We start from the raw sequence: 14,648 nt of genomic DNA, 5'->3' as shown, positions 1-14,648 counted from the left end.
GGAGAAGAGACGGCGGTTGTCCAGCCGTCTCGTGCTGAGCTCTGGCTGGGTGAAGCGGCCGCTTTTCCGTCGAGGAGGCCCTTGTAATTCTGCGAACAGCCAGGCTCTCCAGGGGGCTCTTGTGGCCTGGAGTGCCGCAGGCACTCTGTCCTGAGCCGGGGGGGGGCCTGGAGGGGGCCTCGGTCTGTGAATCTCTTGCCCGGGACAGGCAGAAGCCCGTACGGAGCTCTCAAGGGTGGCTCTGGACAGGACTCTCTCCCCCCAGCCTTAGGCCCAAAGGCTCCGGATGGCCCGGTGGAAAGTTTGTGTCCTGCCCGGCTGGTGTGGCTGAGGAGCCGGCCGGTGTCCTTAGAGACCCGGGCAGGCTGACTGAAAGGCCCCCAAAATGGGAAGGCAAATGACGGGAGTTCAGGGAAGCCTGTTGCTGCTGCTGCTGCTGCTGCTTTCCTGAGTGTTGGATCAAGTCTCAACGGCATATTTGGAGAGTGAGCAAGTCTGGCTGATCCCACCTGACTCCCTCACAGATGTCCCACTCTTCCTTCTCAGCTTTATTTAAGCTGTAACTTCCTCAAAGGGAAGATTATCTGTGCGTCTCATCCTTTCTGATACTTACTTTAAAGTGGAAGATCACCATTTATTATCTAATGTTGGGCTGCTGCGGGACTAATTCCTCCTTTAATAGTAAACACTTTGATTTGCTGGCACATCTATCTGTGTGGTTAAGGCTGCGTGTGCTACGGTGAGTGCACGGGAAAATATAAGGACTGTTTTAAAGAGATACGGATATGAGAAATTCTTTGGTGGGCTGTATCTTGCCGGGTTCCTAAAATGGCCGGGTGGCACTTGGGGCTTTTCATTGTCCCCACAGAGCCTGAAGGGAGACTGAGTCACCCCCGAACGGTCCTTCAGAACTGCGGCTCATGGTTGGCTGAGAAGCCTGTGCAAAAGCGAAGTAAAAAGAAAGTGAAGTGAAAGCCTGGTGGACTCTGGCTACCCTCGGAGCCTGCACTGGCAGATGGGCAGCTGAGACGCTCCTGCGCGGACTGCTGGGGGAGGGAGGCTCAGTGGCGGAGGCATGGGGGGGGGGCGGCTGAGCTCAGGCCTTGGTTCCCACTGACCTGCTTCTCCCATGCTGGCTTCTCCCCACTGCCGGCTGCCAAGAGACCCACCTGTTGGCACAGCCTCAGCCACCCCTGGGGGAACAGCTTTTGTCATAAGCTCAGGGGGGGGTCTTGGCCAGTCAGAGCATCTGCTGAGCCTGGGGGGGGGTATCTGTGATGGAAGGCATCCCCAAATGCCGGCCACACGGGCCCTTTCAGGGCAGGAAACAGTGCCAAGTACCAGAGAAGCTGCTTCTCTTTAGCTTTCCACGCTTGCTCTCATGACATCTAAACACAACTTCATGTGTCGCCTTTCTTTCTTTAACTTGGCACCTTTTTAAGGATTTCTAACTCTCAGGAATGAAGACAAATCTACGTGTCCCAGGATAATGTTGAAAGATCCAATCTGGGTCGGTCACTGGGACCAGTTTACTCTTCCATGATTTTGTCTGTCTTCTCCTTCACAATTCTTTCCTACATTTGTTTTTGTATTTGATCCTCACTACTTCTGCATGTCCCAACTACCGCAATATGCGTCTTTCATAGAGATCATTCAGTGCTGTATTTGGTTCATTACTTGTTCAATTCCATTCATACTTGATCCTGTCTCTTTTAGTTTCACCACTCACCTTTCTTAACTAGCCCGTTCCCTCTCATTGTATCCAACTTATTTTCCTGCTGCTCTTAATGTTAACTGTATTTCCTTATAACCCAGAGGGCAGAAGCACACTTTTACCAATAGCCATTTTACAGTTTATAGCAAGCATTGATTCCTTGCAACAGACAGTATTGATCTATAAATTGTCGATGTCATGAATTCTACTGACCACTGAATAGTTGGGGCCATATGTTTGTCTTCACAATACTGAACAATAGATCTTATAGCTGGAAGTAAGGTACATAAAATATGCTTTCTTTTTTCATGTAATAGGAATTTATTTGTATGTTTATTGTAGTAGCAAGATTGATGATTGCCTCACTCGGCATACATCTTAATACATTGCGATACTTTTCATTTATTTTTTCTGGGAGCATACCTAATAAAAACATTTGTGATTTTAATTTGAGTTCCAGAACTTTCTGAATGTTTTGGTGTATTTCTTTCTAGCACTTTTGAATCTTTTTGCATAAGCACCACATAGGTTAAAAGGTTCCTTCTTTGGATGGTATTTCCAACTTTTGGCTTTTCAACCAACAACGGAGCATCTTTGTATACAAAAATATGTGCATTTTTATGTCACCGACTAAGATCTCTAACAATAGTGAAAGTGTTCTTTATGTATTAACCATAAATGTATCCATCAAGGGAATATTACGCATCTTTGTCTTACTCTGTGCTCAGAGTTGAATCATATGCTAAGTAATCCATTGATTTTCACACATGCTTTATTTTCATCATAAATCCCTCTTACTACATTCAGCCACCAACTTTCACCACTCAATTATATCAAACATTTAGTGATCCAAGTGCATTTGCTTTATCATTTGGTTTGTGTAAATCAACAAATGTAAACTTTCTTACATCCGCACATTTCTCAGGGACCTTCTAAAGAAGAAAAGAGGCACGGGTTGCTTGTTCCCCTTCCTCATTCACCTTCAGGCGGAATTCTTCCAGTGGCCCCCAGGCACACCTCACAAACTCCCCTCCCTTCGGCTTTGTATTCACTTTCTCTTTGCACAGGGGAACAATCATCCCACACCAGCGCAATCCTCACACCCTTTTGGCAAATTGCAGTTATTCCCCAAACAAATCACAAGCATACTTTAGCATATAATTATCTATACCCTCTGTACCTGCAGCCTGCCATTTTTCAAAATTCTCAAGTATTTATGATTTTCTTTCTATTAAGTTTTCTTGAATGCTGACATTTATAATATTTGCTTCATATATCTGCACTTTAATTTTTAATTCAGTCTTCCACGTTGGAGTATTCTTGTTCAGCCCCCTTTCACATTTTCAAAACATATTTTAATTTCCATCAATAACTAAGACCATCTGTTGACCTCTCCCTAAGTTTTTCCAGATTTTGTTGGAGCCGGGATGGCTTTCACATTTGCTGCTGGAATTAGGTCAGCTTGTTCCCACTCATTTTGGATTATCTGTTTTCTGGGGAGGGGGACCATTTTTTTCAAACTTGCCTTGGTCTTCTTGCCTGGCCAGTGATTGGGAACAGCAGTGAGGTTTCCAGGATAGAAGAAGACAGTCCTTTTCTCCTTCCAGGCTGTGCTCTTTCATGCTGACTCTCTGGGAGCCCCTGATCCACGGAAGGCTCCTGGCATTGCAGGAGGGGGAATGGGAGAAGGAAAAAAATTACTTAATAATCCTCAGCCAAGAGTCTGGCCCCGATGCCTGGGGGAAGAGTCAATTCTTCCTACTCTTCGAAAAGGCCAGTAGGGTCGACACTGTCCATGTCTCCGGGGAGGGGTTCCATAGGGCAGAGGCGGCCTGCTTTCTGGGCCCTCCCCCACACGCGACATCTGCCCCTCTGCCAGATCTAGTGAGATGAGCAGAAGCCAGCAGGGAGAGACAGTCCTGTGAGTGAGCTGGCCTTGGCATGAAGACAGCCAGAACCTTGAAATGTGCTTGGAGCCCCCTGGGAGCCAGTGGGGGTCATAAAGTCTTATGGGGGTGTCCCCACTAAACTTATTCTCAGCCTTTCCTGATAAAAGAATTGCAGCAGGAATGGCCAGCCAGCATCCCCTGGGCAGCTCTGAAACTAACTGGGGACCAAATTCCATTTGCATGAGAGGAGGAGCCAAGTGGAAGATCCATTGATCCCTTAAGCGGAGAAGAGAAAGAGGCTCCAGCTGAGGGGGGGGGCAGTTGCTTCCAGGGATCCTGCCCAGCCCAGGAAGAAGCCCTGCTGTGGGAGGAAAAGCTTGGGCAGCCCCACCCTGGGGAAGTGGGTCAGGCTCCTTCCTAGGCTGAGCTCCATCCGAATCCCAGCCAGGCTTTGGAGGGCTTTGAGCTGCAGTTGGCTGCACACCTGTGGCCTTTTGGTGCTCGAGTGGAATTTTTCTGGTGGGGTGTGTGATTTCAAGTCTTATTTTGCCTGCAAATACTTTATGAATGATCATGCGGAGCGTTGCATTAATTTAAGAGCAATTGTACAAGGATTAGTGGGTGTTGCATTCTAATAGAAACTCCTTCAGTTAGCCAAGCACATTAGCCAAGAAATAAAAACAGTCCAAGAAATGAAACATTAAAAGGAAGAAATATTAAAAAGTCTTTCCAGTGTTCTCTCTCCCCCCCCCAATCTTCTTTCTATTAACTTGTTTCAGGCTGCTTTTGCAGCATAAACTTCCCTGCCAAGGTTGAACTTTCAGTTCTGGAGTTTGAAGGGAGAGAACCCATCATCCTCTCCATTTCCGAGTATCTAACTACTGGCCTACTCAAAGATGAGTATAGTTCAGGCTTTGCTCAGCTTATAGGAAGATGAAGACGGAGGGGAGGGTCCTAATATGTGGCATTAGACCCTCAGAAATGAAACCCAAATTTGGTTTTCACGGGTTCCTTGGGGCAGAATCTTTACATGCCTTCCCTTGTCGGTGAGTAGCTCTACAAATCCTCATGCATTTGAGAACGGGTCCCAGGCTGCCCTTTTCTCATGTGCTTGGGGTTATTTCTTCTGGAGAAGCTCTACACTCCTGGCTCTTGAAACCTGTTTCCTCCTGCCCGGAGGAAGTGCAAACAGGCTGGTGAGCAGGATTTAACCTTCCAGAGAGCAAGGACCTCTTTGGGAATGACTGCCTGGAGGACCAGGGCTAGCTCGGAGAAGGAATGCATTAATTTTTACGCCCGGTCCCGCTGCCTTCTGCGGCAGCTGAAGCCTCGCTACGGAGGTAGACCACATTCCAATCAAGTCAAGGGTCTTCCCTCCCCCAGCCCAGTTAATAATTGAGCCACAATGACCCTCCTTGTGCCGTGTCTCCGTCAAAGTCACGGCACATAATTCTATTAACTTCTGCAGGCATTTGGGACTCAGAGCTTTAAAGAGATAGGTCCTTTTTAATTTTGGGCAGAGAATATTCCTTCTAAAGTTATCTTGGTTCTGGGTGTTAGAAATCAGAGGCCTGTTTCAAAACCTTCCCGTGATAAATGCTTTTTAGTGTTTCGTTATGCAGAATAGCTGGAAGCAGCTGGAGTTCGGAGACAGCAAGGAACAGCGGGCTGAAATGAAAGAAATGTAGATTTTAGGTTAGCGATGATGGGAATTCAGCCCTGTAATCAACTGTATACAGAAGTTGGGGAATTCCAATCTTGAATGTTCAAGAAAATGATTCAGGGATTTCCAGATGATGTAGGGCACTGCAGCAATGCCAAGGGAACCTTGCCTCTTCCTAGAAGCCTTTTTTCTAAAAATATCTATTTTGATGCTTTCCCTGTTGCCTGCCTTGCAAAGGGGTGCAATGGCAACCGTCCAGAGTGGCCCTTGGCCTGGGGCTTCTGCAAGGCCTTGGCCACGTTTCATAGCCGTGCTTTTTTTGCCTTCGGCATTCTCTTCGGGTCACACCATTGACCCTTTTTAAAATTGCTTATTTATTTATTTGTTTATATAGCAATAGTACTCGTATACCTGCTCCATAGTGCTTTAAAGCCCTCTCTGAGCGGTTGGCAGATGCCTGCGTATTGCCAACAATCTGGGTCCTCATTTTACTGACCGCGGAAGGATGGAAGGCTGAGTCAACCTTGAGCCGGTCAGGATCGAACTCCTGGGAAGAATTTGCCTGCAATGCTACATTCTAACCACTGCGCCACCACGGCTCCTATTTTTATCCCTTTTTTAATAATTTTTACAACTAAGTTAAGGCAATGAATATACTCAATCCATCTTCCTCCTCCTATTTTCCCCACAACAACACTCCTGTGAGGTGGGTTGGGCTGAGAGAGAAAGACTGGCCCAAAGGCATCTAGTGGGTTTTCGTGGTTAAGGTGGAACTTGAACTCAGGTCTCCCCCCTTCTAGCCTGATGCCTTAATTGCTAGAACAAACTGGCTTCTTCTTCTTCTTCTTCTTCTTCTTCTTCTTCTTCTTCTTCTTCTTCTTCTTCTTCTTCTTCTTCTTCTTCTTCTTCTTCTTCTTCTTCTTCTTCTCCTTCTCCTTCTCCTTCTCCTTCTCCTTCTCCTTCTCCTTCTCCTTCTCCTTCTTCTTCTTCTTCTTCCTCCTCCTCCTCCTCCTCCTCCTTCTTCTTCTTCCTCCTGCTTCTCAGAAGCCAAGTTTTCCTTCCTCTGTAGCTGGATCAATAAAATCTGCCCCTTTTGATTCTCCTCCTCCCCAGACTGTAAGATTAAAATCTGGAGCAGTTGACTTGCAACCTTCTCACCAGCTACCCTCAGCCTCCTTGGAACAATTGAACGCCAGGGGCGATCAGTATGGAAATGGCTGGGCCAGATCCAAGGCTCTCTGCGGCTTTGAACGAGGAGGATGTTTGTCCTGAGTCCTGGCTTGCACAGTGGGCATCAGCCACACAAGACGTATCTTCGCAGAAATGTCCACTACTCCCGTCATCCTTGTTGCGACACTTCTGTCCCTGGGCTGGGAAGAATTTGCGCAGAATGGGGCTGCAGCCACGAGGAGGAAGCTGTGAAGGGGCTGGAGCTTTCTCCTGGTCCTCCGAGTCATCTCCCTGTCCCTTTGCTGGGCTTGCTGTGGCAGCTGCTGTGGCAGCTTCTGGTTGGTTGGCCCAGGGCGAGGCAGTCTGCCTCTTTGTTTTCCTTGGATGGCCAATCTGTACTTCCTGTTGGCTGCAGGAGGAATCTGGACGTTACCCCAAGACAGGAATGAAGGAGTTCTGAGCTGCCCTGGGGGGGGGGAGCTCAAAATTTCACCCCATCCGCTGCTCCTTTTGGCACGACTGGCAGAGCTTTATCTTCGCTGCCACTCAATAATGATGCATTATTCTCCCAGCCGGAGTGGGGACATTTCCTGGCACTGATTATCCATCTTATCAGCTGCTTATCAGGGCCCTGGGCTTGGCCTCTGAATAAAGGGAGAGGGAGCAGGCCCGGCCAAGGCTGGAGGCTGCTTTGGTGAAGCCAACGACGGCTGGTCTGACCTTTTCAAGTCCATCATCAGATAAAGCTTCCAGAGGTGTGCACGTTTCACACCTTCTGTTCTCCAGCTTTGTGCCAGTTGAAGTGGCAGAGAAAAGACCCCAGTTTTTCCTGAGGACTGGCTGGTTGAATAGGTTTGCTGTAAAATAGCTAAGAATGGCACCTCCACGGCCAGAGGCAGTGTATCTCTTTTTGAATGTTTTAAATGAAGATGAAAGTTTAGATTTAAAATATTGTACGCAGGCCGAGGAAAACAGCCAGCCAACCTTGAACAATCTGCCAAAAGAAACTTGCATCCCAACGGCCAGCCCAGCCTTTCCAGAGGGCTGAGAGCAGCCTCCGCTTCCGAAGGGCAACAGTTCTTACGCAAAACCGGTTTCCTTCTGCTTCTTACTGACATGGCCGTTTCAGAGTCCTTGATGGGGGGGGGGCAAAAAAGCCACCAGGAAGGCCTGTCCAGTCTGAACAGCTTCAATGCTTGCTCTCTCCATCGTGAGATCCCAGAAGTGATGTGAGCAGTTGGGATCCTGATGCAAGGGAGCTGGGGCTCCTTTCCTGTGCCAGTACATCTTCCCTGCCCTTCCCCCTTCCTCCTGCCCTGCCCTTCCCCTGAATCAGCCCAGCTGCTCAGCCTCTGCTTTCTGATCAATTGCTGAGCCAGAAAAGGGGCTCATTTGCTGCCATCAATTCTCAGGGCTCTCCTCTCTTCCCCCGGAAGCGTGTCCTCGGGACAGGAGCCCCCTGGAAGCGCCTCGACCTTCCGTGCCTGGCGAGAGAGTTGCAGGGCCTGACTCCAGCACGCTCAGAGGGCAGCTGCCGCTTTTTCACAACGTTGCTCACCTCTCTTGTGCCTTCCAGGTTCTTGCCTCACCTGCTTTTCTTCTGTGTGGGAGGGATTAAATTTTACAATAGCTAGACGTCGACCAGGGGTGTCAAACTGCCGTCCCGCAGGCCGGATGCATCATAGCGAAATTGCACCTACCCCGTTGCTGGCAATGGCAAAAAAGTCGCAATACATCACGACACGTCATGTGATGTTGCGAATTTGACACCCCTGATGTAGGCCTACACACCCAAACATCTTAGCCCAGAGACCAAGAATGCGTGTGGAGCTGCGAAACGTCTTCAAAGAAAAACAAGGAAGTCCAGTTGCCTCCTGAAAAAGCACCTTTGGGACAACCGTGACCGGGATGACTGAGAACCTCCGTAGATAGTTTCAGTCGTGTGTTTTCGCACAGACAAAAATCCCCGGTTTTGCCTGTGCCGGTCTTCAATTGCCGTGGATTCCCCTTCTCTGCATCAAGCTCTTTGGCTGACGCGTCTTCTTCAGAAAAGGCGAACTTCGATGAACTTCAGAGCAGCCTTTTTTCCTTTCAGCAAATCTTTTGGGGTGATCTCCGGAGTCGGGCCAGAGGCAGCTCCCTGACCTTGGAGGCTCTGCACGCAGGGTCTTGTGCCCGGCTCAGGGCTGGTCATGTGGTTTCCTGTCATTCATCACAGCAAGCGAGAAGCACATGATAGGGGGTGGGGGGGAATGGGCGGAGCTTGTGACCACTCTGTGCAATTACAGCACATTGGGGTTGCTGCCTTGAAGTTCCTTCGCCCCACCCCCACCCCAGCATGGCACGTCCGCATTCCTTTGCTCAATGTGGGAAGACAGACGGGAGCAGGCCGAGCTTTGGCGTGCCCAGCCATTAATGTAGCGTCTCCTCTGTGGGCAGCTGGCTCTGCCCTGGACCTGCTCTGGCCTTCGGGAAGCTCTCCTTGGAGTTCAGTCAGAATCTGCTTGGTGACTTAAATCCGTTCTCTTGTGCGTGCAGTGGAACGTGAGAGGTTGTGTGTCGTAGGGTGTCCCAAAGACAGGCCCCCTTTGGGGGGCTGCTGAACCCCTTAAGAAAGGGCTTGGCCAGGTCGCACAGGCTGCGGAGGTGCACTTTTCATTTACAGGTAGTCCTCAACTTACGACCACCAAAATTTCTGTTACTAAGTGAGAAATTTGTTAAGTGAGTTTTGCCCCATTTTATGACTTGTCACATTTGTTAAGTGAACCACTGCAGTTGTTATGTTAGTAACATGGTTGTTAAAGGAATCTGGCTTCCCCCATTGACTTTGCTTGTCAGAAGGTCGCAAAAGGGGATCACGCGATCCTGGGAAACTGCAACCGTCATAAATGTGAGGTATCCAAATGTAAGCAACCTGACCGCGGAGATGCTGCAATGGTCATAAGTGTGAAAAATGGTCATGTCACTTTTTTCAGTGCCATTGTAACGTCAAACGGTCACTAAAGGAACTGTTGCAAGTTAAGGGCTACCGGTACTTATTAAAGTTGTGTGCCACCTATCTCACTACCGAGCAGGTGTGGCATACAGCGGATCGTCTGCCCCACCGAACCCTTCCCTGTCTTCTTCTGTTCCCATCTTGGACTCTTTTCTCCCCAGAAGGAGCCTGAGCGTCTTTCCTCTCGACTTGTGGCCGAGAGGAGCAGAGTGCCTCATAAAACAAAGACAAGAGATCAGCTCTCCATGTTGTGGGAACGCAGAGGAGCCGAGCTGCTCTCCCACCCAGGACGGGATCTCCACACGCATTGCCAGCACTGCCGGCTGTGGGAGGAAAAGGGAAGTGGGGGGAGCTTCCTTCTCTCCTAGCAGAAGAGAAAATGGCTGCAGCGGAAGCCGACGACTTCTCCTTTATTTCTAGGATCACAAGCTGTTGAAAATTTCAGCAGAAACATTTTCACCTTGATTGATTCAATTTGGAAAACCTGACTCCCAAATGACTAATCTCCAGGCATATGTCTCCTCCTCTCTTTGGCTTCTAAATGTGTAAGCAGAATGATAGAATAACAGATTTGGAAGGGACCTTGGAGGTCTTCTACTCCAACCCCCTGCACAAGCAGGAGATCCTATACCAGGGGTCCCCAACCTGTGGGCTGTGGCCCACTAGTGGGCCATAAAGGGATTGCAGCCGAGCCGTGGAAACAGCTTGCAGCTCACGTGGAACCATCCCCTCTCCCTCCCCCTCGCAGCTGGTCCACAAAGCCGGAAACTTTGGGAAACTCTGCCCTATACCGTTCCAGACAAATGGTTGTCCAACCTCTTCTTAAACACTTTCAGCACCCGCAACTTCTAGAGTTGTTCCACTGATTAATTGTTCTCACCGTGAGGAAATTTCTCCTTAGTTCTAGGTTGCTTCTCTCCTTGATTAGTTTCCATCCGTTGCTTCTTGTCTGCCTTCAGGTGCTTTGGAGAATAGCTTGACTCCCTCTTCTTTGGGGCAGCCCTTGGAATATTGATATCATGTCACTCCTACTCCTTTTTTTCATTAAACGACATCCCTAGTTCCTGCAACCGTCCTTCATGTGTTTTAGTCTCCAGACCCCTAATCGTTTTTGTTGCTCTTTTCTACACTCTTTCTAGAGTCTCTACATCTTTTTTATAATATGGTGACCAAAACTGGATGCAGTTTTCATCCAAAGAGCCCACTGCATGGCAAGGCACTGCCTGGGGCTTCATAAATAGCCTAACCTGAGACCTGAGAGTAAAACCGAGTTTTCAAAGACTTGTGGAATCGTGACAGGGTGGGGGAAATGTGCATCTCTCGTCCTTTGGGCCTTTTGCTGGGAGAATGTGTGTGTGGGGGGGTGCGCATGCATGTGTATCTCTTTGATCACCTCCCTCTTTCCAACAACTACAAGAGGCCTGGCTCCATGTGTGGTTTGCATGGCTCTGTCCTCAGTGGATCACGCTGGTCTGTGGCCTTCTGTTTTTAGGAAGTGTGAATGTGAGTCAACTGTAGCTGCAGAGTTTTTAGAGAAGAGGAATTTCCACAGAGAGGAAAACCACACGGTCGGAGCTGAGCATGGATGACTGCCCCCCCCCCCCAGTGCTTTCCTGGGCTTGGAGGGAGTGGAGTCTGTGTAGGGAGTTGGCACGAAGGAGCAGCAGAGAAAAACCTGTTTTGCTTTCGCTTTGTTGATGATGGCTGCTGCAAAGATGGCCCTGGGACACCCACAGCCTGCTTGAGGCGCCTTCGCCTGCAGGCCTGGGAAGAGGCAGCGCTGCCCTTCTCTTCTGCCCATCCGTTCCCCACTTGGGGCCAGGTTCACCTTTGGGAGCGGTGGGTGATTCGTGCACCTCACCAGAAGCCCATCATTTCGGCTCGGCTTCTGTGCAGCCCGAATCCAAAGGACTCTCTGAGGCCGGACTGCATTTTCTCAGGTGACTTGGCTGCCCTTCTGCCTAGGGCTGGGGGGGCTTCTCCTTGGCTGCTTCTGGTGGCTTCTCCCAGCCTTTTGTCTCCCAAGTTTCAGCGCTGTTTCCGCCCTTCTTCTTTGGGCCCTTGAACTTTGAGAGAGACCTGGTGTTAAAAAAGAAATCCATCCTGCAGGAAGAGCTTTAGCAGCGCCTTGCAGTAAATTATGCCCAATTTATTAACACGTAGGTTAATCTGTACGTTAGTTGGACCATTTTTTAAAATTTAATTTATTTGCTACTCTTTTAATTTTTTAGCTTATCTTAATTCTGTTTCTGCATCTTCACCATCTTATTTTGAATAATTTTGATGCAGGAAGTGTGTGTGCATATTGAAAAACAAGACGTTTTGAAAAGAGATTTTAAGAAATAGTGGAGATAATCTGAAATATGATCCTACCTAGTCATAAGGAAAGCAAAGGACGGGATTTGTGTATAATTTTGGAAGAGTCCAGTAGAGGAAAGACATTTCTTGCTCTTTTGAGTTCCATTTCATTAACTAAAATAAAATCACTCATTCATTATTGAGAAGTGCATAGGAAATGTCAATTTCTCCCCCCCCCCACAAACACACAAACACTCTTCTCCTGTACCCGATATATTTCCAGGGATAAGTATCCACTAGCAAGTTAGGTGTGAACAAGACCAAATTACTCAACCACAGAGAGGAGACTGATCAGCCACAGCAACTGATACTTTCAATCAGGAGTCTCCAAACTTAAGACATCAACTCCCAGAATTCCCCAACGAGCATGGAATTATGGGAGTTGAAGTCCACAAGTCTTAAAGTTGCCAAATTTGGAGACCCCCTGCTTTTGATCAAAAGCCTCTGCTCATCTTTGGGTTGACCACATCTTTAAAAAGAGAAATCCCTTGATTACATCTAGGAGTCTCTTTAATGCAGTTTCTGTTTGAACATTTCATGGGCTTCTGCTTCTCATCGCCTGGATTTGGGAGGCTGGACATGCCCAGACACCTGGGGTTTCTGAAAACAGGAAGATGCGTTCAGAGCAATTTTTCCCAAAGGTGATATTCCTCAGATTGAGCATATGTCTTCAAATCCTCTTTAACCCATTTGATGAGAGCATAAAAGTAAAAAAGTGACATGAATTTTAATTGTAAAGGTGCGGGTCCTATCTTAAGTTGTGACTCTACTAGACTCTTTTAGAAAAGGGGCCACTTATTTCTTTAAAGGCATCTGATACATTTTCTGGAGAAGCTCCATTAACCACATCCATAGAGGCTGCTAAACAGACTTTATTTTATTAAGATTTTACCAAATGAAATCCTTTAAAAACTTTTTCTGGGAATCTCTGTCTTTTCAGCTAGCCATTGAAGTGGTTCTTGTACCTGTTACTTTGGCAGGGATCATTAGAATAAAAGAATAGCAAGATAGAGAGTGTATTGCTGATTATTCTGATTTGGCTGGTGTTCATAAATTTGATATTAGTTAATATTATGCATCTTAATAATCTGCATGGTGGAGGAAAAGGTGACCTGAGATCTGGAATTAGGATTGTGAAATGCACAGACAGGTCTGGAGCCAGTAAGGAATTTTGTGCATACCAGTAACATTTTGCCAGTGTTTGCATAACACTATTTATGGTTGTGCAACTCTTTTTACTGTATTCCTACTGTACACAGACAGAAAGAAGAGATTTCCCACTGTAACAGAATATCAGAATTGGAAGGGACCTTGGAGGTCTTCTAGTCCAACCCCTTGTCCAAGCAGCAACCCTATGCCATTCCAGACAAATGACTGTCTAGTGACGGAGCATCCACAATTTCTGGAGAGAAGCTGTTTCACTGGCTAATTGTTCTAACTGCCAGGAAATGTATCCTTAGTTCTAGATTACTTCTCTCCTTGATTATTTTCCATTGATTGTTTCTTGTTTGCCTTTTGATACTTTGGAGAATAGGTTGACCCTCCTCATCATTTTGGCAGCCCCTCATACTGGAACTCTGCTATCATGTCACCCCTAGTCCTTCTTTTCAGTAGACTAGCCATACCCAATTCCAGCAACCATTCTTGAAAGGCACTTTCTCAGCAAGAAAGGTTAACTTGGCAGTTATTCCTGTCCATTTGTTCTGCAAGGGAAGATGGGGCAGAGAGAGGCTGGAGCTCCTCCTAGTTTGGGCTTTGTCCAGCTGGGCTCTCACAACATTTCCAGCCATTTTGCTGGTTTCCTGGATGAAGCAAGGTCTCCTCCATTAAATGACTGGTGCAGAGTTAACTGTGGTCTTCTTAGAAAGCAGTTTAGCAAAGTTGACTATAATAATTATAATAGATTATAATAGTGGCAGTTGGTAGTGACTACAGCCTGACCAGATAACTTTTCAGAACCTGGTAAAACCCCTCAAGAGTTCTTGTTACAATCTTAGTTTTCATTATCTCAGAAGGAAAAATGAAAATCATGCTAGGAAGTAACTTCTGATCATTTAGATGTCTATATAATTAAGAATTTTGATGTGTTTCCAATCCTACATACTCCTTCCAAGCTGGTGAAAGGCCACCTCATTCGAAGCTAGCTCTGGTTCCTTGACCCCCAGCCAATCTTCTTGGGGTACATTGGAACACGGAAGTTCCATTTTTAATAATGTGGGGCTGCTCAGAAATGTCTTTGCTTGGGCCAGAATTCTAGAAGAGAATCATTGATTTTATATCCCCAGAGTATCCTTGAAGGAAATATGCTGAGTAAGAAAGAGAAACACGCAAAACTCTGAGGAAGGAGATTGCATACATTCCTTTCACTTCCTGACTAAAGATAAAGTAATGATTTATTACTGAGCCACCATTAATTTTCTTCTGAGGTTCATCATTCATCTCCCTTCCTGTAGAAATGCAAAAGCATTCTTTCTCCCGTATTGCCTGGAACAACCGAAGCGAATCCTGTTACGGAGGAAAAAGGAGGTGGTGCATCCCATCCTGAGTAGGCTTCCTAGAGCTCCTGCTCTTCTCCCCTCACCCAGTTGCTGTTGTTGGCTGCCTCCTTCGTCCCAGAAGGGCACGTTAGCGCCCCGCCGTTGACTTGGAGCAGATTGGCTGCCGGCAGTGCCAGCAACTCAGTTCATTAGCTCAAGAGCTGGAACTGGGCCTGCTCTGCTGCTGGGACGATTGTACAGCACCTGATTAGCAGAAGGCTTTAAGCTGATTGTGCTGCTTTTCTGTCCTGCGGGTGCCAGCTGCACTCTAGCAACAAATGGCCCCTTTGTGGAAAACAGTCAACAGGGATGTGACTGAACA

At 47.5% G+C, this 14,648-nt stretch overlaps 1 protein-coding gene across 8 annotated transcripts in view; it reads left to right on the top strand.

Annotated features, from left to right (window-relative positions):
- Positions 1-14,648, top strand: part of LOC120317641 (rho GTPase-activating protein 7-like) — a 75,500-nt gene that overhangs the window by 787 nt on the left and 60,065 nt on the right. The gene's annotated exons all lie outside the window — the stretch shown is intronic.

Source organism: Crotalus tigris, unplaced genomic scaffold, assembly GCF_016545835.1.
Source record: "Crotalus tigris isolate CLP2741 ecotype Arizona unplaced genomic scaffold, ASM1654583v1 scf7180000019754.1282937, whole genome shotgun sequence".
NCBI lineage: Eukaryota > Metazoa > Chordata > Lepidosauria > Squamata > Viperidae > Crotalus > Crotalus tigris.
This window is presented reverse-complemented; position numbering and strand designations above follow the sequence as displayed.